Here is an 8,223-nt window from a genome sequence, read left to right as displayed (position 1 = left end):
AAGTTGTTATAATCCATAATCCGCATTAAACATCACGTTCCTTCATTCCAAACTGGGCAGAGCCCGTTTACGTTGGAAAATGACATAGGTGGAGGTCAGGGTAAACAGAAATACTGTCACCAGTAAACTTACTTACATTAGAAAATTTTATTTTATTTGATGAATTGATAGCCATCTAAAGGAACAGGGCTCTTATTTTACTTGTACTTGATTGAACTAGAGATGTTGAAAAATTTGGTGCTGGACTGTGATTCGAATTCGTATCTCTACTTTCGAGGATCTGAATGTCTCGGAACAGTATAGTTCAACCATTTCATTCCTTTTTCCAAGGCTGCAGTCTTCTCTAGGTCTCCTCCATAGATAAATGCGTGGGTCCGAATCCTGATTCAGTACAAAAATATTCATAATTTCATTTCAAGCCCTATCACGTGCACACCGGCCTGCTAGTGAAAATTAAGGTGCATTTTTAATGTCTGTTCATGTTGCCAACAATTTCTGGACAAACACGCACACATCTTACTGTTGGTGAGTAAGCGATTGATACTAAAGCAATATTCGTGGACAATAAAGAAGAACGATAGGTGTGCGGTTCGATTGTCGCTCAGGCACAAAAATTTGTGTCCTTATTTTAGATTAAACACCTAGCAGCTGGCAAGAAGAACCGATACGTAACATTTGATTTTACACAGTTAACAATCCGATTTCGTCTTGGGTTCGTATCTCCGTCGCAGGACTTCACATCATGCGCTTCATATTTAAGTTCATACACACTTCGTTACTTCTGAATTGAGGTATATGAGACATCTTTCATGGTTAGTTAACAGGGATGAAAGGGTCTTGATATGAGTCCCGGTTTATTACAAAAACTGTCGTCTTTTATTTTCAAGTTTAGATTTGGTTACTGATATAGGCGAAAATTTTGGTACTTCATGACTCTTCATGGATAGTCAGCAATATGATAGATTAGATTAGATTAGATTAATACTTGTTTCATAGATCATGGTTACGACATTTCGTAATGATGTGGAACGAGTCATTTTAATTGAAGATTTCTTTACATACCAGTATTCAATTTCTTTACAACAATTTTTTACCCTCTCTCTCTCTCTCTCTCTCTCTCTCTCTCTCTCTCTCACACACACACACACACACACACACACACACACACATTATCTTTTTATTTTTATTTGTTTGTTGTGCTCGACTATCGGCGAGGCACGAAAACGTCCGTGAATGAGTTTCTTGGTTTTGAGTACACAACGAAAGAAATATAAAAACAACTATGAGAGTTACTGATCTATGATGCTTAGTAGCAGTCAGTACTGAGTATTATTAGCAACTAAGCTCCAGTCCCTAAAACTAGTTACAGAAATGTGAATCAGACGCATTACGTATTCCAGGCCGTAGCAGCCGCGTCTTTGAGGCGCCAGCTATGGTCACTTCCCAGCCCGCTGTAGGATCACATCGGTTCGTCTTCTTCCTGCTGGTAATGTAACTGAGATTTGGCAACAACGCAAGGTATGTTTGGCAACTCTGTGATCGACGAGTTACTTCCTGGTGTGCACGGAATTAAGCCTCAAAGTTCACTTGATTTCTCGTGTCATTTCCATTGAATAACCTGAGTTGTTATCACTTGACGTGTAACAGAAGATTGTAAATTTGCGGTTTTCAGCCCATCAAAGTCATTGAACGTGGCAATCGCAACTAATCTCGTCCTGTAAATAGCGGTTTACGAGTTCTAGCCACTATTGGCCTCATAAGAGGAAGCCGCAAACCATATTTATCCGATAGCTCTGTGTTGGCGTGCTAACCTGCGGAAACGTGACTGTTATGGTTCGCGGTTCCAACCTCGCTGAATGTAACGTTTTTATCCCTTCTGTGTAAGAGCTGCAAGCAGTCAGATCAAACATCGATAAGCAAATCGTAAGAAAATACTTTCGGCTCATAGTGCAATGGTGAAAAACTCACAATGCTGCACAACAGGTAACGCCTCTTTCCGCTGCTGACAAGCAAATTTTGGGTTTCTAGGAATACGTAACTTTATTTATGAAATGCCACATCTGCATACCTGTTGAGTATGACACAGCATACCATTTAAACACAGACCCAATCGAAATCCAAGTGAATAGTGTTTTACTAATTCGTGCAGATAGAGGCACGCTTGTGTACAGTTACTCAGTTTTGTTAAAACAGACTTTCGTCGTAAGGTTATCGTGGGTAGTTTTATTTCATTTCTTACAATACAGTGCACAGTTTTCGTAAGGTTTCTTTTAGTGTTGTTAAAACGATACTAAACATGAGAGAGAAATTAATCATCAACGATATATGCGAATTCTCTGATGTTATCTATAACAGTCTGACAATGCACATGCAGTTTATTGATTACATGCATGTAGAAAACTTGTTCTGAGTTAAAGCTGTCAAACAAGGTTTGAAGAACAATAAAATGCCTCTACCAGACGACAGCTAATGTAGAAAATACTTTTCTGACTATTTTGGCACAATACGCTCTCCCCATACATAATACAAAAGCTTCGAGCGCATCTGTTGCCTGGCCATCTATTAAACCTGAAAAGAACAAAATGACGCAGAAGTTAGCCTTTTTTCCACATGCGACTATTTTGGGTTGAAAAGTGAAGAGAATTATGTTCAAAGTTCCATTAAATTGTTAACTTCAGCAGACAGCAGAATTGCGTTTTTAAGAAAATGTAGTAGCGAATGTGATAGAACACGCGACGTCTTATTAACAATGCGCGACGCTTACCGTTACGCTACTAGCTGTGACGTAGCTACAGCACCTCTGGAAGGGAACAACAGGTCCTCCAGAACTTCGGCATTCCACAGTGCTGTGAGATAATGCATATGTCCGGATCTAGATTTCTGAGAGACAGACAGTTACAGCATTTCTTTTGCACTGCACGAGGGTTTCAACAAACAGATAGCGCAATAGAGTAGCTCAAATGGAAAGGAACACTTCCTACTTAAATTTCTGCATCCTACACTGTTGGCAGTTCTGTGTAGGTGGCAGTTGCGTTATTTTATTTCGGTGATTACAAAATAGAGTCGAATGTATGCACTGGGTACCCAAGGCAGCTAGTTCATGGCGATTCGGTCAACCAAGTAAATGAAGGTACTGAACATCCTGCAAACCACTACAGGGAGCCTGTGTGTCAGAATTCTCATCTTGTGTGCTGCAACGGTGTTATGATAAAGAAATGAGTCGCAGAGAAGAGGGTTTGGTGGTCTGTTGGACTGATGATAGGTACATATACTTATGGTCTGTGTTCGATTGCAACTTCTACTGATGTTTTTTGATAGGGAGAGGCAGATTCTATTCTCTTCTGGCTACGCCAAGTGAAGAAGGTATAATGGCATTGTGGTCTGAAAATCACATTAAACATGATATTCTTTCTCTACCAAATAGAAGTTAGGTGGAACCACAATAAAGTAAGGCGTGGCGACATGTAGAAACTCTATCACCAGTAACCTTTCTTATACTAGTTATTTATTTCTAATGACGAAACAAACCCTGTGTATGGTCACAGGACACTTATTCCGTCTTTTATTTGAGCTTCTGTATGTCGATAAAATTGGTTCTGAATTGGGAATGCAACTCAGACCGCCCTTAACGCGGAATTTGATCCCTTCGTGACAATACAGCTCGACTACAACTTGTTATTTGTTCAAAACTGCAGATTCCTCAACATCTCCACATATTGCCCATGAATGGGTTGGAATCCTGGCCCAGCACTAAACTTTTCAATATGTATTATCAAGCTCTAGCATGAGAACACCTATCTGCTGGTGGATAATAATTTTAATTTTTAATGCATTTTCATTCGTTGTCAACACTAACGATATGTGACGTTTTTGACTCCCAGTGAGACACAGAACTATCTGCAAGATCACTGTAAGTTCAAGGATGTTATTCCGAGCTGCTGGTGGAGAAACATTCGGTAGCTGACGTCTCTTTGTGTGTAGTCAACAACGATATGTGTGGGGTTCGATTCCTGAACTTGAACTCTCTGTCATATTATTTCTAGTTCAAACATGCTCACATGTCGCTGCTGGTGTAACAAACCCATACTTAACGTTCCTTTTCTCTAGAATAACCGAGCGAGGTGGCGCAGTGGTTAGCACACTGGACTCGCATTCGGGAGGACGACGGTTCAATCCCGTCTCCGGCCATCCTGATTTAGGTTTTCTGTGATTTCCCTGAATCGCTTCAGGCAAATGCCGGGATGGTTCCTTTGAAAGGGCACGGCCGATTTCCTTCCCCATCCTTCCCTCACCCGAGCTTGCGCTCCGTCTCTAATGACCTCGTTGTCGACGGGACGTTAAACACTAATCTCCTCCTCCTCCTCCTCTCTAGAATATAACAGCGATATGTGCCGGGTTGGAGTCCTGGGAAGGAAGAAATTAATGTTTCGTCTCGTCATTTCAGTTAATACATCTAGCTACTGCCAAGAAAATCCGATATGTCAAAGTCGATTGTGCTTCGATAACAATCCGATTAGGTTGTGGGTTCGAATCCCTGTCCAACACAAAGCCTCAACTCACTGCATTTCAAGTAAGTTACTTGTGAAGAAGCAGTATTTAACATCTATCGTAGTTCGTTAACAGGGACAATAGATGTTGGGTAGGAATTCGCGTCCGTTAAAAATGTTACGTTATGTAATTTAAAGTTGATATTTGTTAAATGATACTGTCTAAAATCGAGGTATACCACTATCTTTATGCCTAGTCAGGGATGACTGTTAATTTCCGTCAGTCACGAAATCTTAGTTTGCATGACCTCGGTTTTAATCCATATGCAGAACGAGTCGGTTCGTCGTGTCATTTGAAGTTCATACACATTCTCAACTAGCTGCTGGTGAATAACGTAAATTTTTAATAACATTTTGTGTTAAATGACAAGTATGGTATGTTACCTTGAAGAGGAAATCATGAATACGACGAACTTACTACGTGCATTACCTATCTGACGTAATAATGAGAGTGCTAACATTTCAGGTATGTCAGTTATTGCAATAAATGGGAGCTTACAAGCCTTAAGGACAGTCTGATCTGTGATGAGGTGTTCCCTGATATTTTTAGTATCGTGGTATTACTTTACATTCTGAGTTATTGCGATACAGAGCAGTGTTTTCTAGTGGTGACTTGTTGGAACCTTTTTCAATAGTCAAACGACTGTATCAAGGAGCGTATAGAGGACCAGCTAGACAGCTGCGTTATGTGGGTTGCATGGGAATCAGGCGAAATGCAATCCAAGTCGCTCGGATACTTTTGAGCATGCCTGTACTTCGTTAACAATCCGATTAGGTGCTGGGGTCGCATCCCTGTCACAAGCTTATGTGATGGCATTTCAATTTTAAACATGAGCATACCTTGTTCCTTGTGAATGACACCATATTAAACGTCGTTGGGGGTATTTCCCAGGATGGTAACTGTTATGACAGGATTCCCAGTTCAGTACAAACATTTTCGTCATTTATTTTCAGGATCTGAATTGATAACTGATACTGGTGCAAACGTCTATACTTCACGTCTCTTTATGACTAGTGATCCGGTCTCAATAAGGCGCAAACAAAGCTTAGCTTAGTTAGCAATGGCTATAGGTGCTGGGTTTGAATCCAGGTCCAGAACGACGACGTTGGTCATGTCATTTAAAGTTCAGATTTGTGTACACGTAGCTGTTGATGTGTTACGAGAACAATGATATTACTGGTGATTCGCTGTTAATGTTGAGATTTCATTAGAGTGTTTGTTGCTGTTAATCGCGTTTTTCTACTGGTTCGTCCAATATCCAGTTTCCAGGGCCACTCGCCGTTGAGTGACCTTCAGCACGTGGATGGAAAACCTTTTAGAGAGCGAAAAACTTTTTTCCAATTGCCGTACAGCTTTGTAACTCCATATATTGTCTCAGGTATTTAATTCTGACTAAGGATTACTGTACGATATATGTAAAATAATATGTTTTCTCAGAACTTTTGGAATGTCACTTGTTGTAATTAAGGTTAGTTTAAGAGTGTTATGGAGTGTCTCATCGCTAAGAACGTGTTTTCTAATATGTTTTGTATGCCGATATTAGTTGACGCTTAGACTGACTGCCATAAAGACCTTTGGTCTCTTAGTAGTCTCTTGCGGTACCCATTGTGCGTAGTCAAACGACTGTACCCCACGGGGTTTTGGTGTTTAGAGGACCTGCAACACAGCAACGTTATGTTGGTTGTATTCGGCAGTGACCCACTTTTTTTGCTGTTCAGTGTACATCTGTTTTAGCTGCCAATGTACTGAGGCTACTATGAATTTTTTTAACAGACCTGTATATGACTTTTTATGGCACTCGAAAATTTCTGGAAAGAACCCGTTAATATAACGTTCCTTAAGGTTTCAAGTGAAATGAAGATAGATACTTTTCCAAATACAAGCACAAAAATAACATACGAACAAAATAATAATGTTGGGGAAGGATTTCATATAGTGTGTGTGTGTGTGTGTGTGTGTGTGTTGTGTTGTGTGTTAATTTTTACATATTACAGATATCAAAAAACGTTTTGCATCACCTGGTTCCCAGAACTCCTGAAGATAGACGTTGACTGTGGATATTGTATCACAGACACCCTTTGACTGTTCAGAGATGACATTGAACCAGCCCACCGGCCGAAATGGCCGAGCGGTTCTAGGCGCTACAATCTGGAACCGCGCAACCGCAGGTTCGAATCCTGCCTCGGGCATGGATGCGTGTGATGTCCTTAGGTTATTTAGGTTTAAGTAATTCTAAGTTCTAGGGGACTGATGACCTCAGAAGTTAAGTCCCATAGTGCTCGTAGCCATCTGAACCATTTAAACCACCCCAAATATGTAAACAACCACTCATGAGCAGCGTCTATGAGACGGACGGCTTCCGACAGCCGATCAGTTCCAGTCATTCCACCAGGAAGGAGCTATGCAGCTCGTGTTGTCTTTAGTTCAACCATGCCTAGACGACCAAAACTGCGGTTTGATCGCGTCCGCATTGTTTCTTTGTGCCAGGAAGGGCTCTCAACAAGAGAGGTGTCTAGGCGTCTCGGAGTGTACCAAAGCGATGTTGTTCGGACATGGAGGAGATACAGAGAGACAGGAACGGTCGATGACATGCGTCGCTCAGACCGCCCAAGGGCTACTTCTGCAGTGGATGACCGCTACCTACGGATTATGGCTCGGAGGAACACTGACAGCAACGCCACCATGTTGAATAATGTATTTCGTACAGCCACAAGACGTCGTGTTACGACTGAAACCACGCAATAGGTTGCACGATGCGCAACTTCACTCCCTACTTCTATGGTGAGGTCCATATTTGCAACCACAACACCATGCAGTGCGGTATAGGTAGGCCCGACAACATGCCGAATGGACCTTTCATGACTGGCATCTCATCACCGGTGAGTGTCGCATATGCCTTCAACCAGACAATCGTGGAAGACCTGTTTGGAGGCAACACGGTCAGGCTGAACGCCTTTGACACACTGTTCAGCGAGTGCAGCAACGTGTAAGTTCACATCTATTTTGGGGAGGCCGAAGTAGGCCGCTGGTGGTCATGGAAGGCGCCGTAACGGCTGTACGATATGTGAATGCCGTCCTCCGACTGATAGCGCAACCATATCGGCAGCATATTGGCGAGGCATTCGTCTTCGTGGACGACAATTCGCGCCCCCATCGTGCACATCTTGTGAATGGCTTCTTACAGTATAACGACAACGCTGGACTAGAGTGGCAAGCACGTTGTCCATACATGAACGCTATCGAACATGTCAGGGATAGATTGAAAAGGGCTGTTTAAAGACGACGTGACCCACCAACCACTTTGAGGGATCTGCGCCGAATCGTCGTTGAGGAGTGGGACAATCTGGACAAACAGTGCCTTGATAAACATGTGGATAGTATGCCACGAAGAATACAGGCATGCATCAATGTAAGAGGACGTGTTAATAGATATTAGATGTACCGATGTGTACAGCAATCTGGACCACCACCTCTGAAGGTCTCGCTGTATGGTGGTATAATATGCATTGAGTGGTTTTCATGAGCAATAAAAAGCGCAGAAATGATGTTTATGTTGTTCTCTATTCCAATTTTATGTATAGGTTTCGGAGCTCTCGGAACCGAGGGGATGCAAAACATGTTTTGATGTGTGTGTTTGCACCGATTCCATAATAACTGAATTCCAGAAGGATCTCC

The sequence above is a fragment of the Schistocerca serialis genome, chromosome 8, assembly GCF_023864345.2.
Source record: "Schistocerca serialis cubense isolate TAMUIC-IGC-003099 chromosome 8, iqSchSeri2.2, whole genome shotgun sequence".
In the NCBI taxonomy this organism is placed as follows: domain Eukaryota; kingdom Metazoa; phylum Arthropoda; class Insecta; order Orthoptera; family Acrididae; genus Schistocerca; species Schistocerca serialis.
This window is presented reverse-complemented; position numbering follows the sequence as displayed.